The following is a 23,034-nucleotide window of genomic DNA, read 5'->3' on the forward strand; positions in this document are numbered from 1 at the left end:
AAAGAACAAAGAAAAATTTATAACTACAAAAGTTACACATCTTTGTGTCAAGGGTAATACATATGTAATGTATTCTTATTTAAATGAGGTGAAAATCAAACACAATTGACCATTTTTAAAGGTACAATTCAGTAGTATTTAGTCTATTCACAATGTTTGTCTCTACCAGCTATCTCTAGTTTCAAAACTTTTTCATTACCCCGTAAAACACCCATTCCATTTAAGGAATAACTATTTTTCCCTTCCCCCAACTCCTGGTAAACTCTAACCTGTTTTCTGTCTCTGGATTTGCCCACTGTGAATATGTCATATAAAAGGAACTATCTAAGCTGGGCATCCCTTGAGCCCGGGAGTTTCGGTTCACCCTCAGCAATACAGCAAGACTCCATTTTTTTTTTTTTTTTTTTTTTTTTCAGGCAGAGTTTTGCTCTTGTCACCCAGGCTGGAGTGCAATGGCGCAATGTCGGCTCACTGCAACATCCGCCTCCTGAGTTCAAGGGATTCTCCTGCCTCAACCTCCGTCTCCCGAGTAGCTGGGATTACAGGCACCCACCATCACGCCCAGGTAATTTTTGTATTTTTAGTAGAGACAGGGTTTCGTCATGTTGACCAGGCTGGTCTAGAACTCCTGACTTCAGGTGATCCACCTGCCCCAGCCTCCCAAAGTGCTGGGATTATAGGCGTGAGCCACCGTGCCTGGCCAAGACCCCATTTTTTTAAACAAAACAAAACAAAACCATACGTGTTCTTTAAAATTAAATGACTTCATATGCTGCATATGCAAATAAATGCATTCTAGGAAAGATACATACTTAATTACACCTAATTAATATAAACACCTATTTACCTAAAGTCAATTAAGAGTTAGAAAGGTTAATTCTAGTTTCAATACAAATGTTCAAAACTTTTTTTTTTTTTTTGAGACGGAGTCTCGCTCTTTCACCCAGGCTGGAGTGCAGTGGCGCGATCTCGGCTCACTGCAAGCTCCGCCTCCCGGGTTCACGCCACTCTCCTGCCTCAGCCTCTCCGAGTAGCTGGGACTACAGGCGCCCGCCACCACGCCCGACTAATTTTTTTTTTTTTTTGTATTTTTAGTAGAGACGGGGTTTCACCGTGGTCTCGATCTCCTGACCTTGTGATCCGCCCGCCTCGGCCTCCCAAAGTGCTGGGATTACAAGCGTGAGCCACCACGCCCGGCCGGAGGTGGTTTCTAGTGATTACTGAGAATAAGAAATCATAAAAAGTTTGACAGTATTAGACTGACTGAATTTTGTATTAACAAAATTTCAAAAACTAGGAATAAAGAAATGTAGGACTAAGAAGTAGATTTTTGTGCACTGCATGTTAGCACGTATTTCTTATTGAAAGATTTAAAACATTCTTAAATTACTAAATAGAAACAATACCGGAAGCCATCAACAGAAAGGAAAAATTAACTGTGTATTTATATAATAAAACACTATTCTGTAATAAAAAGCATATTCATATGTGCAATAAAATGGATAAATCTGAAAAACATGTTGAGCGGAAGAAGCCCTACACAGAGTATATACTGTATCATTTCATTTACGTAAATCCTACAACAGCCAAATATATGACGGAAAAGAATCGGAAATTTTGGTTGTTGCCTCTTGGGGTATGGGGTGCAGGGGCAATAACTGGGAAAGAGAATGAGGGAACTTTCTTGGGTGACAGCAATGTTCTATATCTCGATGGATGTATGGGTTGTAGAGATGTATACAATTTGTCAAAAACTAATTGAATGACATATTTATGATTTGTGCATTTTTCTGAATGCTTATGTACCTTTAAAAAGCAATCAAACATTGAACTCTAGTTAATGATATGCATGCCCAAGTGTTTAGGGGTGATGTATACTATTATAATACCTGCAACTTAATTTAAAATGCATAAAACATGGATTAATATGGCAGAAAGCAAAAAGAGCAAAAGGTTAACAACTGTAAAATTGAGTAATTTCTCAAACTTTGTGTACGTTTGGAAAATTTCAAAATAAAATGAAATATCAGATTGGCAACAGATCTCTCAACAGCAATCTAGATGTTAGAAGACACTAGAAATATGTCTAAGTACAAAAGGAACATGATTCTGTACTTAGCATTCTATGCGTCAATCAAGTCTGATGTCAGAAAAAAGACTTCAGGCTGGGGCGGTGGCTCACGCCTGTAATCCTAGCACTTTGGGAGGCTGAGGCGGGTGGATCACGAGGTCAGGAGATCAAGACCTGTCCAACATGAAGAAACCCTGTCTCTACTAAAAATACAAAAATTAGCTGGGTGTGGTGGTACGCGCCTGTAGTCCCAGCTACTTGGGAGGCTGAGGCAGAAGAATCGCTTGAACCCGGGAAGTGGAGATTGCAGTGAGCTGAGATCATGCCACTGCACTCCACCCTGGAGGACAGAGCAAGACTCAGGCTCAAGGAAAAAAAAAAAAAAAAAAAGAAAAGAAAAAAGACTACAGACATATAAGTTCTCAGAAGGTTTATTTCCTAAGCAATCTTCCTCGGGAAAATATCTCAGACTATTACCTAGACAAATTAATGTAAAAACAAGAGAAGGATCCGTAAGATTCAGCAAACAGTTGATTCAACCTAGTAGGGCAGTGAAGGAATGAGAGCTGTGAGCAGGACATAAGATTCCAGGAGAAAAATCTCATGGAAACACAGACTGGATAATCTTGAGGATATGCTGATGGTGCACTATTGTTTGTCAACCAGGAAAAAAAAAAAAAAAAAAAAAAAAAGAATTAGAAACTCCAGAAAAAAAAAATCGAAGACAGTCATAACAAGTAACAATGTGACACAATTCTGATAAACTGATGGAAGCATTACAAAAATTCATTTGATTTTTGGTGCTAGAAACATTCTCTTCAAGTAACTCATGAATCCTGATGATAAAACAGAGGATGAGAATGATAGTCAAATGCAGACCCACCATACTGATTTCTATGTGTATGTACTGTTTTGATTTTTAAAAATGCTACTTAGAAAAAGTTCTAAAAAATTAATTTAATTTTAGAAATGTAGTTAAGTTCTACACAGGCTCAGTTTTCTATCCCATGCCTTCCACCAAAATGTTTATAATTTGTCAAGCATACTGAACAGTATGATAGGTGTTTGAGTTCAAAAGATGCAGGAGTTACCAAAATTATTCAAGATAAAACCAATCTGACCATCTTCTTTCTCAAATTAACTTATTAAAATGATCTTAAAAAAGGTTTTAAAAATGTTCTTCAAAACATTTCTTGGCTGGGTGCAGTGGCTCATGGCTGTAATCCCAACATTTTGGGAGGCCAAGGCAGGCAGATCACTTGAGGTCAGGAGTTCGAGACCAGCTGACCAACATGGTGAAACTCCATCTCTACTAAAAATACAAAAATTAGCCAGGCGTGGTAGCACACGCCTGTAATCCTGGCTACTCAGGAGGCTGAGGCAGGAGAATGTCCTGAATCCGGGAGGTGGAGGTTGCAGTGAGCCAAGATAGTGACACTGCACTCTAGCCTTACCATTTCTTTTCTGCGGTCAAACCATCCTGAGTAAGACAAAAACTAAAATCACAAAGATCACATTATGGTCTGGTTGCCTGGCTCTGTGATAACATCTCATGTGCTTTGGGTACTGGATCTAGCATCTTAGTCAGCAACAATATGTAATACAACTGGTAAGCCTAAGAAGGGTGCCAAACAGCCAAGGGGAATATAAAGGGGAGATAATTACTTACTGAGGACATTTATAGAATTACTCGTCCGCCATTTCCCCCCTTTTTTTTTTTAGCACAACTGAGCCAGGCTGGAGGGTCTTGAGCGCAAACAAAGTCTCCTATCCCTATTCCCATCCCATCTATTCTATTCTCTTCAGGCTGGAGAGGAACGGAAGGGAAGAGGACACAGGTGACATTGATACTGATGCACTTTTAGGATAACATCTCACTTGTGTCTGGGACCAGGTGGATTTCCTCTCCCCTGCCTATCCCCTTCCTCCCTATATCCAAAAAAACAGAAAAGAGAACAGAACAAAAATTCATCCGGTAATCTTCAGACCCTGAAACAAAGAAATACAATGTCGAGACAAACATTCTCTTAGGAATGCACTCTTGTCATTAGAATAGTTCAAGCAAAGAATAAAAACATTATCTGCCTGATTTCAGATACCCATAGGCACTTGCTCGAAAGGCATGAGCCAGGCATCTCCTCTTCCCCTATTCTGATATCCCCTGGAAGAAGACAGACAAGGAAAAGCAGACAATTTTAGGAAAAGCTGCCCAGGTGATTGCCCCTGGATGCGTCCCACACCACTGAGGCTGGATCGGATGACTTCTCACATTCTAATAGCTAAGATTTATCAGTCTGCCTAAACGCAGGTAATTTTGTTTAAGAAAAACTATGGCATCTTTTGTTTAAACACTAAGAAGACAGGACATCCTTGATATATGGAGATTAAAGATTGGGTTTTAGATTTCACAAGTGTCCCCCCAAATCCACTACATTTGGGATGAAGAGACTACTGTGGGAATGATTCACGTAACTAATGAATACACCTAGCTGACAGCCCAGAACCACACCTCCAGTATTCTTTATGTACTTTTTATTTTAATTCCCAATTATCTACAGGAAAACACTGCTGAATTTCAGTAAACAAGTGTACTTGCAACTTCATCCAAGTGTGTACTTCTTTGATGGCCTTTGTACTTTCTGTTCCTTCTATCCAAAATATTCTTCCCTGATATATCTCATGGCTTTTTCCTTCATTTCATTCAAGTGTTTGCTTGAATGTCAAGAGATGTTGCTCTGACTACCCTGTGTAAAACAGGCCCTACATTCCATTCCATCATGTTCTAACCTCTCAACCTCCTTTTTTAAAATTATCGCAATAGTTTCTGACACTATATTATACATAAATATTTCATTCTTTGTCTCACTCACTAGAAAATAAAATCCATGAGGGCAAGTACTCTCTGCTTTATATAGGCAGTACAGGGCACATAGTAAGTTATCAACAAATATTTCATGAATGAATGCTGAGTGAATCCATAATGTCCTGGGTGGGCAACAATCCTATCACTTTAGTTTTGCAGATACATTCAAAATTAAAATTGCCATTGGAATAATACAGAGTTTTAACCACAGGAATTTATTTTTTAGAACTTTGCGTATGATTTGGGCCAGTATTTATGGAATCGTTAAGGAGGTGGGGTTATTTACATTTTATTAATTGTAACAGGGAAAATACATGCTAAAGCACTATGCTCTATTTTTTTTTTTTTTTTTTTTTTTTTTTTTAGACAGAGTCTTACTCTATCACCCAGGCTGGAGTGCAGTGGTACAATCTCAGCTCACTGCAATCTCTGCCTCTGGGGTTGAAATGAATCTCACGCCTTGGCCTCCCCAGTAGCTGGGATTAACAGGAGTACACCACCATGCCCAGCTAATTTTTTTGTATTTTTAGTAGAGACGAGGGTTTCGCCAGGTTGCCCAAGCTGGTCTCGAGCTCCTGGCCTCAAGTATTCCACCTGCCTCAGCCTCCCAAACTGCTGGGATTATAGGCGTGAGTGAGCCACTGTGCCTGGCCCTGTACTCTAATTTAAGGGAGAATTTTTGCAGTTTCTTTCATTCTTCAACAGTTGATAGTGGGATTAGGGTGAGTGGCAAATGGTTTTAAAGGTGCTACTAATTTTATTCCTCCATTTCTGGAAATTTTTACCTTTTTTTGTTAGCCCTTCCCTTTACTTGTTCAATATCATTTGTAGTTAAAAGGCTGGATAATAGGCAACTATATGAATACAGCTCAGTTCACTGTAAATACCACTACAAAATCTAAAGTTTTCATCTTGAGACTACTAAGAGTTTGTCAAGTTGTGTTTGCCCCTGCTCCAGTAAATCTAATAAACACAACTTTGATCAACACATTTTTTCTGGTGTCCTTTTTTGGGAGTCAACAATTGACAGCTGAATGTCTATATGATGTGTTTTTACTACATAAGTATATTTAAAATTCCAACCTCTCTCATTTCCCAACTATTTGTACCTTTCACTGGAAAAAAATTAGCTAATCCTATAGCGAGAGGTCGACAAGTATAAATGAATGAAAACAGCATAATTTCTTTAGTGGTTTCCACATACCAAAACGTTTACAGGCATTATCTTGTTTCCTCCTTACAAAATCCCTAAAAGGAGACATCATTATCTTCATTTTATAAATGAAGAAACAGACTGAGAGGCTAAGTAACTTCACTTGTTCAGCTGTTAAGAGGCAGAGCTGTGAATTTCAATTAGGTCTCTGAGTTTCCAAACACATACTTGTTTCCATTCAACATGTGGTTCTCTTTTTTTGTTTTTTTTTTTGAGACGGAGTCTTGCTCTGTCACCCAGGCTGGAGTGCAGTGGCGCAATCTCGGCTCACTGCAAGCTCCGCCTCCCGGGTTCACGCCATTCTCCTGCCTCAGCCTCTCCGAGTAGCTGGGACTACAGGCGCCAGCCACCACGCCCGGCTAATTTTTTGTATTTTTAGTAGAGACGGGGTTTCACCGTGGTCTCGATCTCCTGACCTCGTGATCTTCCCGCCTCGGCCTCCCAAAGTGCTGGGATTACAAGCGTGAGCCACCGCGCCCGGCCCAACATGTGGTTCTCTAAGTGTGGTCTGAGGACCACTGCAGGGTCACCAAGATCCTTTCAAAGGGTTCATGAGGTCCTCCCCTTTTTATCTTTGTATCTGTGTTTGGCCAAAATTGTCTTCTTATATTTCAACCCAAACCACATATATCAGAGTGAATGCAAAAGCAGGTATGTGAACCCAGCCATCTTCTTTGGTTAAGCCAGACATTAAGGAAATTTGCAAAAATGTTCAAACAATGGGATTCTTCTTTTTTAAGTTATTTTGTATAAAATATGGTATTATGTAAACTTGCAATAAGTTTATCATTCTTATCATTAAATTTTTTTAAAATTTCTCATTTAGTATTTTTTAAATGGCAATACTATCCACACTGACTTACATATTTGACATAATCCCAATTAAAATCCAAGCTGACTTCTTTGCAGAAACTGGCAACCTGACCCTAAACTATATAGAATAATAAATAGGATCTGGAATAACCAAAGAAAGACAAAAAGAAAAAAAAAAACTCCAAAAAGAAGAACAGAATTGGAGCTCTCATTTCAAAACTTGCTACAAAGGTACATAATCAAACAGTGTGGCACTGGCATAAAGACAGACATATAAATCAATGAAATAGAATTGAAAGTCCAGAAATAACCACATTTTTTGATCAATTGATTTTCAACCACAGTGCCAAGGCAATTCAATGGGGGAAAGAACAGTCTTTTCAACTAATGGTGCAGAAAACTAGATATTCACGTATAAAAATAAATCTGAACCCCTATCACACCATACACAAAAATTAATCATCCATTTTACATATTACAGAGACTGTATCCTCCCCAAGTTGGTGGTCTTTTACTTTTGATCTCCTCACATTCCATTCCCATTGCTTTAAAACATTTAGACCAGGCACAGTGGCTCACACCTGTAATCCCAGCACTTTGGGAGGCTTGAGGTAGGCAGATCACTTGAGATCAGGAGCTTGAGACCAGCCTAGCCAACATGGTGAAACCCTATCTCTACTAAAAATATAAATATTAGCAGCATGGTGGCACACATTTGTAATCCCAGCTACTCGGGAGGCTGAGGCAGAAGAATTGCTTGAACCTGGGAGGTGGAGGTTGTGGTGAGCCAAGACTGCAGCACTGCACTCTAGCCTGGGCTACAGAGTGAGACTCCGTCTCATGGTCATATAGTAACCATAGTGTAACTTAAGCATTTACATTACCCTCTTCCTTCAAATTAGTTATCATCTGCCAGTTTGATGCTTGGTATGTCATTATAGGGGATGAAATCTTTTATTTCATCTTACAGATAATATGCTTACAATATAAATATCTGGTTGAATAATGCCTCTTGACAAAACCGTATTATAGCAACTGGACAATGAAAAATGCAGATAACAGATTCTTTTTAGTTTAAATGACGAGGAGTTAAAAAAACGAAAGAACAGCAAGACCTAACAAAAGGAGAATGAGAAAGGAACTGACATTTAGAAAAAAACAAGGTATACAAAGTGAAAACAAAAACTGTAACTTGGATTTGTTCAGTGTTAGAGGTATTTCTATTGTGCTCTATAGGTGTGAACATGGCTTAGTAAAAATAACACAATTGAACTATGTTAAATATATGAATGGTATTTTGCAGAGGATATTCGTTTAAAAATAGGTACTTTTCCCCCTTAGTACTATACAGGAACACACACAGGTTGTGTATACCTAATGTGAAAATGTGAAATCCAAAATGCTCCAAAATCCAACAGTTTTGAGCACCAACATAACAATACAAGTAGAAAATTCCACACCTGACCTTACATGATGAGTTGCAGTCAAAACTTTGTTTTATGCAAACAATTATTTAAAATAGTGTATAAAATTCTCTTTAGGCTATGAGTATAAGGTACACATGAAACAAATAAATTTCCTGTTTAAATCTGGGTCTCATCCCAAAGATATTTCAATATTCCAAAATCTGAAAAAATCCAATACACTTCTGGTCTCACACATTTTGGGTAAAAAATACTCAACCTATATACACTTCAGAGACATTGCTTTTCTTTTTTTCTTTTTCTTTCTTTTTTTTAATTTTTAACAAATTGAAGGTTTGTGGCAACTCTTGAGTCAAGCATATCGATCAGTACCATTTTCCCAGCATGTGCTCACTTCATGTCTCTGTGTAATAGTTTGGTAATTCTTGCAATATTTCAAACTCTTTCATTATTATGTCTGGTGATGGTGATCTGCAATCAGTGATCTTTACCACTGTAATTGTTTTGGGGGACCACAAATCACACCCATATGAGACAGTGAACTTAGTTGATAAATGCTGTAGGTGTTCTGATTGCGCCACCAACTGGCTGATGCCCCATCTCTTCTCTCTCTCTTTGGTCCTCTCTATTCACCGAGACAAAACAATATAGAAATTAGGACAACTGGCCGGGCACGGTGGCTCACACCTGTAATCCCAGCACTTTGGGAGGCCGAGGCGGGCTGATCACAAGGTCAAGAGATCAAGACCATCCTGGCTAACACAGTGAAACTCCGTCTCTACTAAAAATACAAAAGAAATTAGCCAGGCATGGTGGCAGGCGCCTGTAGTCCCAGCTACTCCGGAGGCTGAGGCAGCAGGATGGCGTGAACACGGGAGGTGGAGCTTGCAGTGAGCCGAGACTGCACCACTGCACTCCAGCCTGGGCGACAAGGCAAGACTCTGTCTCAAAGAAAAAAAAAAAAAAAAGAAATTAGGTTAATTAATAACCCTACAATGGCCTCCACATGTTTAAGTGAAAGTAAGAGTCACAGATGTCTCACTTTAAATCAAAAGCTAGAAATGATTAAGCTTAGCAAGAAAGGCATGTTGAAAGGTGAGACAGGCTGAAAGCCTAGTCCTCAAGCTAGGCCTCTTTGCATCAAATAGTTAGCCAAGCTGTGAATGCAAAGGAAAAGTTCTTGAAGGAATTAAAAATTGCTACTCCAGTGAACACACAGATGATAAGAAAGCAAAATAGCCTTATTGCTGATATATGGAGGTTTTAGGGGTCCAGACAGATGATCAAACCAGCCACCACATTCCCCTAGGCAAAAGCCTAACCCAGTACAAGGCACTCTCTTCAATTCTATGAAGGTTGAAAGACACGAGGAAGCTGCAGAAGTCGAAAGCTAACAAAGACTGATTTATGAGGTTTAAGGAAATGACACAATCTCCATAACATAAACATGCAACGTGAAGCAGCAGGTGTTGAAGAAGCTGCAGCAAATTACCCAGAAGATCTAAGATCATTGACTCTCAGGTGATCACTAAACAATAGATTTTCAATGTAGACAAAACAGCTTTCTATCGGAAGTTGCTATTCTAGGACTTTCATAGAGAGAAGTCAATGCCCTGCTTCAAAGCTTCAAAACACAGTTTGACTCGAGTTAGAAGCTAATGCAGATGTGGCCGGGCGCAGTGGCTCATGCCTGTAATCCCAGCACTTTGGGAGGCCGAGGCACGCGGATCACAAGGTCAGGAGATCGAGACCATCCTGGCTAACACGGTGAAACCTCGTCTCTACTAAAAATTAAAAAAATTAGCCGGGCGTGGTGGTGGGCGCCTGTAGACCCAGCTACTCAGGAGGCTGAGGCAGGAGAATGGTGTGAACCCAGGAGGCGGAGCTTGCAGTGAGCCGAGACTGCGCCACTGCACTCCAGCCTGGGCGACAGAGCGAGACTGTCTCCAAAAAAAAAAAAAAAAAAAAAAAAAAGAAGCTAATGCAGATGCTTAACTTTAAGTTGAAGCCAGTGCTCATTTAACATTCTGAAAATCCTAGGGCCATTAAGAACTATGCTAAAAGTACTCTGCCTGTGCTCTATAAATGAAACAAAGCCTGGATGACAGCACATCTGTTTACAACAGATATGCTATTTACAAATACTTAAAACCCTCTGTTGACACCTACTGCTCAGAAAAAAAAGACTCCTTTTAAAAAACTTACTGTTCATTGATAATTTACCTTGTCACCCAAGAGCTCTGATGGAGACGTTAAAAAGAATGAATGCTCTTTTGACTGCTAACACAACATGTATTTTTCAGCCCATGTATCAAGGATTAATTTCTATTTTTAAGTCTCATATTTATGAAATACACTTTGTAAGGCTACATGGTTGCCAAAGACAGTAATTCCTCTGATGCAACTGGGTAAAGCAAGCTGAAAACCTTCTGGGAAGGATTCATCACACTAGATGCCATTAACAACATTTGTGGGCATGGTGGCTCATGCCTGTAATCCCAACACTCTGGGAGGCTGAGGCAGAAGGATTGCTTGAGGCCAGGAGTTTGAGACCAGCCTTGGCTACAGAGCCAAGACCCTGTCCCTACAAAAAAATAAATAAATAAAAATAAAAACAGACAGATGTGTTGGCATGCACCAGCACTGAGGTGGGAGAACTGCTTGAGCCCTAAAAGTTCAAGGTTACAATGAGCTATGACGGCAGCACTACACTCCAACCTGGGCAACAGAGCAACACCTCCATGTCTTAAAAGAACATTTGTGATTCATGGGAGGAGGTCAAAATATCAACTTTAAAAAATTTTTATTTTTTGACCACCTATGCATCTGTGAAGTTACAAAATATCAACAAGAGTCTGGAAGAAATCGATTTCAACCTTTATGGATGACTTGGAGGGGTTCAAGACTATCCTGGATAAAGTAACTACAGACGTGGTGGAAATAGTAAGAGAACTAGAATCAGAAGTGGGGCCTGAAGATGTGCTTGAATTGCTGTTCATGATATCATTATTTGTTCATGATTATGGATGAGCAAAGAATGTGGTTTCTTGAGATGAACTCTACTCCTGGTAAGTCTATTTCTGTTAGCATTGTTGAAATAGCAACAAAGGATTTAAAATATTACACAAACTTAGTTGTAAATTAGTAGGAAAATTGGAGAGGACTGACTACAATTTTGAAAGAAGTTCTAGGCCGGGCACGGTGGCTCACGCTTGTAATCCCAGCACTTTGGGAGGCCGAGGCGGGCGGATCACGAGGTCAGGAGATCGAGACCACAGTGAAACCTCGTCTCTACTAAAAATACAAAAAATTAGCCGGGCGTGGTGGCGGGCGCCTGTAGTCCCAGCTACTCAGAGAGGCTGAGGCAGGAGAATGGCATGAACCCGGGAGGTGGAGCTTGCAGTGAGCCGAGATTGCGCCACTGCACTCCAGCCTGGGCAACAGAGCGAGACCCCATCTCAAAAAAAAAAAAAAAAAAGAAAGAAGTTCTACTGTGGCTGCTTTCAAACAGCAGCACATGCTATCGAGAAATCTTCCATGAAAGGAAGTGTCCATCAACGTGGACATTGTTTTCATTGTTGTCTTATTTTCAGATATTGCCACAGCCACTCCAACCTTCAGCAACCACCATCTTGATCGGTCAGCAGCCACCAACACTGAAGCAAGACTCTCCACCAGCAAAAAGATTACAACCTGCTGAAGGCTCAGATGATTAGAATTTTTAAGCAAAATTTAAAAATTAAGATATGTGCATTTTTTAGACATAATGCTCTTCACACTTTAAATAGACTACAGAATTGTATAAAACTCTTTTTTTTTTTTAAAGTGATACCGTCAGTTGTAAACCTAACTTTTAAATGCACCGGGATACCCAAAAATGTATATGACTCGCTTTTTCATGGTTGTCTGGAACTGAACTCGCAGTATCTCCCAGGTGTGCCTGCAATTCTTTTGGGATCCATTCTAGTTGCTGTATCAATACAATCACGCACTGCATAATGACATTTCAGTCAACAATGGACTGCATAAATGACAGTGGTCCCATAAGACTATGTTGGTGAAAAATTCCTGGCACCTAAGGATTATCACAGCCTTCATAACACAACACATTACTCACGTGTTTATGGTGATGCTGGTGTAAACCTACTGCACTGCTATATGCATATGACTATATGAAAGTATAGCACAGGCCGGGCGCAGTGGCTCACGTCTGTAATCCCAGCACTTTGGGAGGCCGAGGCGGGCAGATCACGAGGTCAGGAGATTGAGACCATCCTGGATAACACGGTGAAACCCCTCTCTACTAAAAATACAAAAAAGTAGCTGGGGGTGGTGGTGGGCGCCTGTAGTCCCAGCTACTCGGGAGGCTGAGGCAGGAGAATGGTGTGAACCCGGGAGGCGGAGCTTGCAGTGAGCCGAGATCGCGCCACTGCAATCCAGTCTCTGGGCGACAGAGGGAGGCTCCGTCTCAAAAAAAAAAAGTATAGCACATACATACGTGCAGCACATAATACTTGATAATGGTAATAAATGACTATGATACTGATTTATGCATTTACTACACTTCTTATCATTATTTTAGAGTGTACTCCTTCTACTTATTTTAAAAAAAAAAAATCAGAAGTTAACTGTCAAACAGCTCAGGGAGGTCCTCGAAGAGGTATTCCAGAAAAAGACATTAACATCAAGATGATAGATTCATGTGTGTAATTGTCTCTGAAGACCTTTGGGTGGGACAAGATACAAAGATGGAAGACAATGATACTGATGATCCTGACCCTGTGCAAGCCTAGGCTAATGCATGTGTTTACATTTTGGTTTTTAAAAAAAAATTTTAAAGGAAAAACAACAACAACAACAATAAAAACTTTTAAGCCAGGTGCGGTGGCTCACGTCTGTAATCCAAGCACATTGAGAGGCTGAGGTGGGTGGATCACCTGAGGTCAGGAGTTCAAGACCAGCCTGGCCAACATGGTGAAACCCCGTCTCTACCAAAAATACAAAAATTAGCTGGGCATGGTGGTGGGCACCTGTAGACCCAGCTACTTGGGAGGCTGAGGCAGGAGAATTGCTTGAATCCAGGAGGCGGAGGTTGCAGTGAGCCAAGATCGTGCCACTGCACTCCAGCCTGGGTGACGGTGACGAGAGCAAAACTCCATCTCAAAAACAAACAAACTCCAAAAACTTTTAAAATAGAAAAATGCTTATAGGGCAAGGATATAAAGAAAAAATATTTTTGTACAGCTATACTATGTCTATTTTAAGCTAAGTGTTACTAAAAGAGGGTCAAAAGTTTAAAAATTTTTAAAAATTTATAAAGTAAGAAGTTACTGCAAACAAGTTAATTTTTTAGATAGAAAAATATTTTATAAATTTAGTGGAACCCAAGTATACAGCATTTATAAAGTCTACAATGGTACAAGTATGTCTGAGGCCTTTGCATTCACTCACTGGCTCACCTACCATAATTTCCAGTGCTACAAGCCACATTCATGGTAAGTGCCTTAGGTATACCATTTAAAAATATCTTACACCTTATTTTTACCATACCTTGTCTTTATTTACATATATAGATACTTAACCATGGTGTTAGAATTGTCTACAGTATTTGGCATAGTAGCATACTGTATAGGTTTGTAGCCCAGGAGCAACAGGCCATACATATCATATAACTTAGATATCTATAAGGCTATATACCATGTAGGTTTGTGTAAGCACACTCCATGATGTTGGCACAACAAAACTCTCTAATGACACATTTCTCAGAACTTATCCCTAATGTTAAACAAGGGATAAGTTTGTTTAACTGCTGTTAAGGACTGCTGTTTGTTCCTTTTCTAAGGCAGCATAGTATTCCATGGTATGGATGTATCACAGTTCAATAATTCACGCAGCGAAGGACATTTGGGTTGTTCCCAGTAAAAAACAAACAGATACACAGTATTTCTGTATGAGGGGAGCTTCTTTCCCAAGAGCACTTCTAAAATGAGAGCCCACCGGGCGTGGTGGCTCATGCCTGTAATCCTAGCTACTAGGGAGGCTAAGGCAGGAGAATTGCTTGAGCTCAGAAGGCGGAGGTTGCAGTGAGCCGAGACTGCACCACTGCACTCCAGCCTGGGCGACAGAGCGAGACTCTGTCAAAATAAAATAAGGGCTCACTAAAATGAAGGCCTAGGCTGGGCGTGGTGGCTCATGTCTGTAATCCCAGCACTTTGGGAGGCTGAGGTGGGCGGATCACTTGAGGTCGGGAGTTCAAGACCACCCTGGCCAACATGGCGAAATCCCGTCTCTACTAAAAATACAAAAATTAGCTGGCATGGTGGCTCGTGCCTATAGTCCCAGCTACTTGGGGGGAGCTGAGGAAGGAGAATCGCTTGAACCTGGGAGGTGGAGGTTGCAGTGGGCCGAGATTGTGCCACTGCACTCCAGCCTGGGTGACAGAGCAAGACTCCGTCTCAAAAAAAAAAAAAAAAAAAAAAAAAAGAAAGACTAATGCTCACTTTAGCTATTGTTTTGTATACATGTTGCATACATGTACAAAGAATTTTGATTTCACAACAGTAAGACTTTTTTTTTTTTTTTTTTTTAATTCCAGAGCTTCTCTCCCCACTGAGGGGCAAGGTAACAAAGTAAATCCACAGTTAAGCTACCTCATACTGTAAGGTGACATTTTACTCTAGTTATGGAACTTCTTTCTTTCTGTCCTAAGAGCAGCAGTCCCCAACCTTTTTGGCACCAGGGACCTGTTTGGTGGAAAATAATTTTTCCCCAGATGGTGCAGGCGGTGAGGAGGATGGTTATGGGATGAAACTGTTCTACCTCAGATCATCAGGCATTAGATTCTCATAAGAGGCACGCAACCCAGATCCCTTGCATGTGCAGTTCACGGTAAGGTTTGCAATCCTATGAGAATCTAATGCCACCGCTGATCTGACAGGAGGCAGAGCTCAGGTGGTGATGTTCACTGGTCCACTGCACACCTCCTGCTGTGTGGCCCAGTTCCTAAGGGTTGGGGACCCCTGCCTTACAGGGCAGGTTAGCAAAGTTAATTGTACAACTAAGCCACAAAAGTAATTTATATTTGTCTTTCATCAAACTAATGTTGTGACAAGCCAAATTCACTATTTTAAATGCTTAGATGAGACAATATCAAGTTATTCCCTCTCGAGAATGGTCAAGAATAAAAACGAATGTAGTTTATTTTCTCTACCTAATTTTTTTTGCAGATGAAGTCGTTATAGGGAGTTGTAGATAAAAACTTCAGTAAAGCAGACATCATTTAAACATGCTGTACAATCTACTATTTATGAAATAGGCTGGGTGCAGTGGCTTATGCCTGTAATTCCAGCACTTTGGCAGGCCAAGGCAGGAGGATCGCTTGAGCCCAGGAGGTGGGAGGCCAGCCTGGGTAACACAGTAAGAACCTGTCTCTACTAAATTAAAAAATTAGCCATGTGCCTGTAGTCCTAGTGACAAGCTTGTAGTCCTAGTTACAAGCTTGTAGTCCTAGTTACTTGGGAGCATAAGATGGGATGCTCCCTTGAGCCTCAGAGTTCAAAGCTGTGGTGAACTATGATCCTGTCGCTGCACTCCAGTCTGGGTGACAGGGTAAAACCCTGTCTCTTAAAAAAATAAAAAATGAAATAAGGGGGCTCAAAAACCTTACAACTTTTCTAAAGAAGTGAGCTGACAGGTACAAATTTGGAAAAAACTCACAAATATAAAATTCACAAGGCAAAGAGGGAAAAAAGATCATAAACTATAGGCTTTCAAAATTCTCAGAAAAAGAAATTTAAGTTAATAGGTGTGTATAGAGATGAGAGAAAACATTAAAGATAAAATCTAGATATAAAAAAACCAAATTGCTGGAAAATAAGGTACAAAACTAGCTTTGGGCCAGGATTTCGTTTCATCTCTATTTCATCCCTCAGCCAATAACTAATTGAATTAAATTCTGGAAATGATATACATTCATGTTGATGCTAATGTCTTATTAGGTACAAGCAAATGTGTTTAATTATACAACTTCCTTATTTGAGAAGCAAAGTTAACTTGACAAAATTTTGTTTAATTATACGATTTAATTCTTTGCACATGTCCATATTATTAAACATTACGGGAAGTCTCAGGGATTAAGTGGAAGATGATTTAATTTTTTTTAGTTTACAATTATACTGAGAAAAAACTGACTTCCTTCTCTTCACAACAGCCATCTCATTTTATTTACTTATTTATTTATTTTTGAGACAAAGTCTTGCTCTGTCGCCAGGCTGGAGTGCAGTGGTGCAATCTCAGCTCACTGCAACCTCCGCCTCCCGTGTTTAAGTGATTGCCCTGCCTCAGCCTCCCGAGTAGCTGGGACTACAGGCACCTGCCAACACGCCCTACTAATTTTTGTATTTTTAGTAGAGATAGGGTTTCACCATACTGGCCAGGCTGGTCTCGAACTGCTGACCCTGTGATCCGCCCACCGCGGCCTCCCAAAGTGCTGGGATTAAAGGCGTGAGCCACCCCGCCTGGCCCTTCATTTTAGTTATCTTAAGTTGTAAGAAATAAATTATTATCCCTATATGCAAATGTGGTTATAAAGACAGAGCATTGATTCTGTGGTTTGGTGCTGCAATAGCTATTTGAAAATTACATTACCATTTGTTACCACACCTCCTCGACACACTAATTCCCCAACTTATTTACAATAGAATATGGAAAGTCAATAGTGAAATTTTCTAATTCAAAAAGCAACAGTATTTTACAAACCTATCGAGCCTTGCTTATCACTGTAACATTTTCAAGAATGGGAAAAACAAAACTGCTACCAATTTTCACCACTTTATTTCTGAGAAACTAAAACTTAATACTAACTCAAATGGATGTAATTAGGTATACTAAAGCAGCAGTTCAAAAGAGAAGAAAAAACCCTATTACTTGCAAGGCATGGCAATGCACATCTTCTGCATAATATTTGACAAAGCTTATTTCAAGTTTATATAATTTTCTATTGCTACTGTCATGTAAGACCTCCTTGGAGGAGCACCCATTTGTACGAGGTCCATTGACTTGGGAGGCCCACCATATATACCTCAGCTCGTTATTTTGCATAAGGTGCAGCTTGTCTTGAACCCTAACTGGACATTCCTGTCAGAAAGACTTCATAATATAACTGTCTTCATGCTAACCTTAAATTTGTTTAACTATACAAATTCCAAGAACACTATTATGTGTGAAGACTCAGTAAATTTTCAGAAATGCTCGGAAGAGAAAGGAATAGCATCTCCCACAAGTTGTTTCACAGAAACGAAACACTCAAGTGTTGATAAATAAGGAGAATTAAAAAGAACAGCAACAAAACTGTAGTCACATATGGTCATAACAATTTCAAATGATTTGCTTAATCTTAACTCTGTATTAAACAGTTCAAATGTCATCTGGTAGCACAATGAATATGGATAGCAAGTATATAAACTAGAGCTTGAAACATATATCAGCTAAATAAAATTTAAAAGATATTACAATAGTTAACCACTACATGGAGTACACTAATTTTTATTCCCAATAATCCATTTGAAATGTATTCCACAGACACTTGCATTTTAATTCAAAGTCAAAAAAACTTCCATAAGCTAATCAAAAATAACTAGACGCAAACTGTGCTTAAGTCACTATATAAATTAATACACCCATGGTACTCTTCAGTAACAGAATGTGTTCCAAGGCTGCAACAACACCCTCAGCATATGAACAACAAACCCATTCTCTAAATATGCATGAAAATAACAACAGTTAATATTTAATTGCACAAACTGTGTCAGGCACAATGCTAGGGGATTTACATACTTTATCTCTAATTTTCTGTTTTATTTTTAAGATGGAGTTTCGCTCTTGTTGCCCAGGCTGGAGTTCAATGGCCTGATCTTGACTCCCGCTGCCTCCCAGGTTCAAGCGATTATCCTGTCTCAGCCTCCCGAGTAGCTGAGATTACAGGTGCCCGCCACCACGCGCGACTAATTTTTTGTATTTTCAGTAGAGACGAGGTTTCTCCATGTTGGTCAGGCTGGTCTCCAACTCCCGACCTCAGGTGATCTGCCAGCCTCAGCCTCCCAAAGTGCTGGGATTACAGGTGAGCCACTGCGCCCGGCCGTTATTATATATTTATCTCTAATTTTCATAACTCCCGAAGTTAAGCATTATCATCCTCATTTTACAGATGAGGAAACCGAACTGAGGTTTATGGAGGGATCCAACAGCCAGGAAGAAAATGTAGAAGACTCCTAAATTTTCAACAGCCCTTTCTCTATATAAATCACCCAAGATGTGAAAGTATCGATTGTATAATTTATCAATTAACTCTTAAGTTTTGGAAAATACTATGCTGGCAGCTGGCAATATATGTTACAAGAACTTTGTGGGGATCTCAGGGGACTTGCCTTCCAAGGCTATGTATTTATTTCTTCATTTTTTTGAGACGATGTTCTGCTATATTGCCTAGGCTGGCCTTGAAGTCCTGGGCTCAAGTGATCCTCTCACCTCACACTCCTGAGTAGCAGGGACTACAGGTGACTACTACATGGCTGGCAATTTTCATTTTTTAATAGATACCCAAATTTCCTCCAGGACCTGAATGTATCTATGTCAATTCTGTATCTGGATGTACTAGTTATGGAATATAGAAGATCATAAAGCCACCATAGTCTTCTCAGACCCTGAAGAAATGATCAAAACTCAGATATTTCTTCAGAACCCAAGTTTATTCTGCTAACAAGTAAACCTCAGAAATGGGCCTAGAATTTTATCTCTGATCACAGTTATGTCTCCTACAGACTATAGAATCCACGATTTAAAGACATATTCTTCCAGGCATAAAAGCAGAGTGGTATTTGAAAAGACGAGCACTCCATCAAAATGTGATGAAGAAATCATAATAGAATGCCCTAAAAATAGCCAAATATGCCAAATTTTTAGAAATTGAGACGTGTCCAATTATTCCTGTTAGACTGGTATCCTATTACTTAGAAGATCTTGTTTCACATATTATAAATGGGTAGACTTTCAGTTTGACTTTAACCATCTTTTCATTTAAAAGTTTTTGTCATCAATGACATGTAAGCTAAAAAAGGGTTTCTTACAGTTACCCTTTTCAGGTAAACTATAACCATGAATATATATATATATATATTTAGAAAATTTTATTAGAAAAACCATTTGCTGTTCACTAATCCTAATTGGGAAAGCACCTCTTCACCTTTTACTTAGTTAACTTACTATCCCAGGACAATTACACACGGAGCATGATAGTCCCAATAATTTAAGTTTCTTTATAAAAACAAGCTCAACAGAGTCACCCTTTGCACCTAGTCACAACAACAAAAGAAAACAAAACACCAAAAAACTTCAAAGCACACAAAGATTTGTTGGCAGCCTAAGGCTCAGGCACCAAAACGTGTGTAAATCTGATCTCGGGGGACCGTGGCACTGACAGTCATTCAACTTTCTTTTTAATATTCCCACTGTGCTTTTTCTGGTACCACAGGGAAAATGTACCTACATTTTACCATCCGGTCGAAGCTGAAAATTCTCTTGGTGCAAGGCCAGGGGATGCGGCCGTGGGGCGGCCGGGGGAGCCCGGGGCACCGGCGCCAGCCACCCGTGAGAGCAGTGCCATGCTCCTGACAGGCCTGCTGTGGCTGGCTCCCGAGTCCCTGGGGCTGCAAGAGCAGCCGCGGAGGCAGCAGCAGCAGCCATGGCAGGGACTCAGGAACCTTTCCCCTGCCTCCTCCGCTAGGCCTCGAGGGGTTTGCTTTTCACATGGCCCCCGGGTGGGGGCGGTGGGCTCAAGGTAGTGGCTGCAGCTGCAGCCGCAGCCGCGGGCCAGGCGAGCCTGGCTCACTCGGAACCCGACCTAACGGCAGGCTGGCAGCAGCGGGACGTCAGAAGGCCCTGGCTGAAGCGCCGACGACCCGGCGGGGAAGGCCACCTTTTCACACACCACATCTCTCCCCCTGCCTGCCTCCTTCTCCGTTAGCGCTACCGGTTGGCGGGCGGGGGAGGGGAGCGAGGCGCGTTATTCCCGGGGAGCTGGACGGGGGAGGGGAGGGCATCTCTTACCCGCGTTACTGAGGAGGAGGAGGCGGTTGGAGCGCGGCGCGGCGGGGCGACGGCGGGGCTGGGTGGGTGCAAGTAAGAGTCTTACGAAAGGGAATTAACCCCATCACCAGCCCGGACACCGGCTCCAGCGGCAGCCGTGGCTGGCAGAATCCCGCCCCTTCCCACCACGCACTAGCCCCGCCTCTTCGTTCTCTTTGAGCGGCAGCCGACTACTCATAGGTTGTACGTCTCCGGAGTGACATGAGCTTTGCCCAATCACGCTTGAAAAAACTGTCTTCTCTCCACCCCTTTACCTCCTCCCAGGCCGCGGAGAGCAGTGCCAAATCTTCCTCCAACCTCAAGAGAAACAGAACCAATCCGTGATAAGTAACCGCCCTTGAAGGACGCAAAAGCCAACCAATGGTAAGACTAGGAGGACAGCCATTTTGCCCACTTGTAAAGAGCTACCTTTTCCCACGAGTTGGAACCTGAGGTGAGGGAGTTTCGTGAGTTTTTACTGACTCGAGGTATTTAAAAGACAACCATATCTCCTCAGGGGGTATTTATAGTACTTTTTAGGGGTAAAGGAAAATTATCCTCCATGTGGGGCGAAGTGAGGCATGCTGTTTAAGGGCTTGGCTCCTCCCCTTAGCGCTAACGGGTTCTGAAACGAACACCTGGTTTCTCCAGCCTCAGTGGCGGAGGGCGGGGTGATTTCTCTTTTCGGCCTGGAGCCGACTACAATTCCCAACATGCTTTTCCCTTACCCATAACCTCTCCTCCGTTCACTTGTCGCGGTGCTTGGCTGGAATTGTAGTTCCTGAGAGGTACCCGTGCCGCCGCTTCAGCCAATGAAAAGGGACAGAGTTTTGAATGACTTGGAATTAGGGCGGAGAACGAGTTGTCGCGAGGCTGTACAGATCCCTTTTCGCAACCCTAACAGGAGAGAAATGATGGAAGAAGGGTAGCCAGAAGAGTTTCCTCAAAATACCATAGGGGTTTTAAATTATTAGTACGTATTTAAACTCATCTACTTTCACGTTGTCCCGTCGAACGTCACTTCCGCTTAGGGGCGGACACGTTCCAAACCTGTGGCGGGAGTTGGAGATTCTGCAGCGAATACGCCAGGTGTGACTGTCTGGAAGTGGCGTGGCTGGCAAGTCGCTAGTTTCTTGCATGGGAGATAAAAAGTTGAACGGAATTTAATGGCATTTTAAGAAAGAGTGGGTGACGTGGGATGGGGGTAATTTCCAGGGCCTTCATGCTTTCTGCACCCCGGCCTTCAATCGCGGGCGTCTCGGCCTGCTCGCTGTTAGATTGCACGGCTAAATTTGTAGAAAGTACCTCTAATGCCTTTAGTCTTCGCGTGGTCAGTTTGAACTGTAAAGACAGGGCTCCGAAGTTCTAAACTACATTTACAGACACACTTTTTTTTTTTTTTTTTGAGACGGAGTCTTGCTCTGTCGCCAGGCTGGAGTGCAGTGGTGGGATCTCGGCTCACTGCAACCCCCGCCTCCCGGGTTCACGCCATTCTCCTGTCTCAGCCTCCCGAGTAGCTGGGATTACAGGCGCGCGCCACTCCGCCCAGCTAATTTTTTGTATTTTTAGTAGAGACGGGGTTTCACCATGTTGGCCAGGATGGTCTCGATCTCCTGACCTCGTGATCCGCCCATCTTGGCCTCCCAAAGTGCTGGGATAAAGGCATCACTAAAAAGATTAAGGAGACCACAGCCTAATAATCTTAGCACGTCAGGCCCTGGTTTATGCCTCCTTCAGAGTTCAAGGGCGACTGTATATATGCTTTTGGACATTCCATTTAAGGTCCGCAGGAAAACTGATTGAATAAAGGAGATACAAGTTACAGAAAAGGCTTTTTCCCTCCCTATGGGTGCGCCCTTTATTCTTAAACTCTTTCCTTTATTATTTTGACTGAGACTTTCTCAGATAAATTCTAATTCAGTTTACCCCATGATTTTACTGAGATTTTCTCTTATAAATCCTCTTGTATTTATGGTATGAGCGCCTACACTCTATTGGGTACTATACCAGACTTTGTGGGTAGAGCAGTGCCTAAAAAGAGGCTCCTTGTCCAAAAGTTGTGAGGAAGAGAGAGGCTAAACAAAATTGTAATGTCACTTACTCTTTTAATCTAAGTCAAGTCTTCTTTAGTCACATTTTGTATGTTTATTTGGTCCCTTCTTTACATTCTACCTTTGGATTAAAATGAGCACGTTTTCCTCTTTGCATTATTTTTACCAAAGCACTGATCTGTGTCCAATACTCATGAGTGATGTTTATATACAAAATAGATGGTAAATTTTACAGTGTAATCCTGCTAGATATAGGCATGTAACCATACCTTGCAGCAAGACATTTTTGTAGATCTACCAGGCAAAGTGTTGTCTCTTGCTTTTTAATGCAATTAGGATATTCAGTGATAATTTAGCAATGCAGTCTACTGTAGATGCTTAGTTTTTTTTTTTTTATTTGTTTGTGTCAGGAGTTCTTCCAGTGTAAATCGAGTCACTGAATAGTAATGATCGCTATCATTTTATTGAGTTTCATCTGA

General features: G+C 41.2%; 2 protein-coding genes across 6 annotated transcripts in view; one reads left to right on the forward strand and one right to left on the reverse strand.

The window, feature by feature from the left end:
* R3HDM1 (R3H domain containing 1) overlaps positions 1 to 20,659 on the reverse strand; it is a 198,949-nt gene extending 178,290 nt beyond the window's left edge. For all 5 annotated transcript variants that reach the window (XM_003267601.4, XM_012502532.2, XM_030801256.1 and 2 more), the window contains exon 1: positions 20,487 to 20,659. The gene's annotated coding sequence lies outside the window, so the exon portion shown is untranslated. The remainder of the gene's footprint in view (positions 1 to 20,486) is intronic.
* Positions 20,660 to 21,391: 732 nt separating this feature from the next.
* The window catches only part of ZRANB3 (zinc finger RANBP2-type containing 3), a 298,807-nt gene continuing 297,164 nt past the window's right edge, over positions 21,392 to 23,034 (forward strand). Inside the window, exon 1 of the mRNA XM_030801279.1 lies at positions 21,392 to 21,477. The gene's annotated coding sequence lies outside the window, so the exon portion shown is untranslated. The remainder of the gene's footprint in view (positions 21,478 to 23,034) is intronic.

This window comes from Nomascus leucogenys, chromosome 20, assembly GCF_006542625.1.
Source record: "Nomascus leucogenys isolate Asia chromosome 20, Asia_NLE_v1, whole genome shotgun sequence".
NCBI classification, from domain to species: Eukaryota; Metazoa; Chordata; class Mammalia; order Primates; family Hylobatidae; genus Nomascus; species Nomascus leucogenys.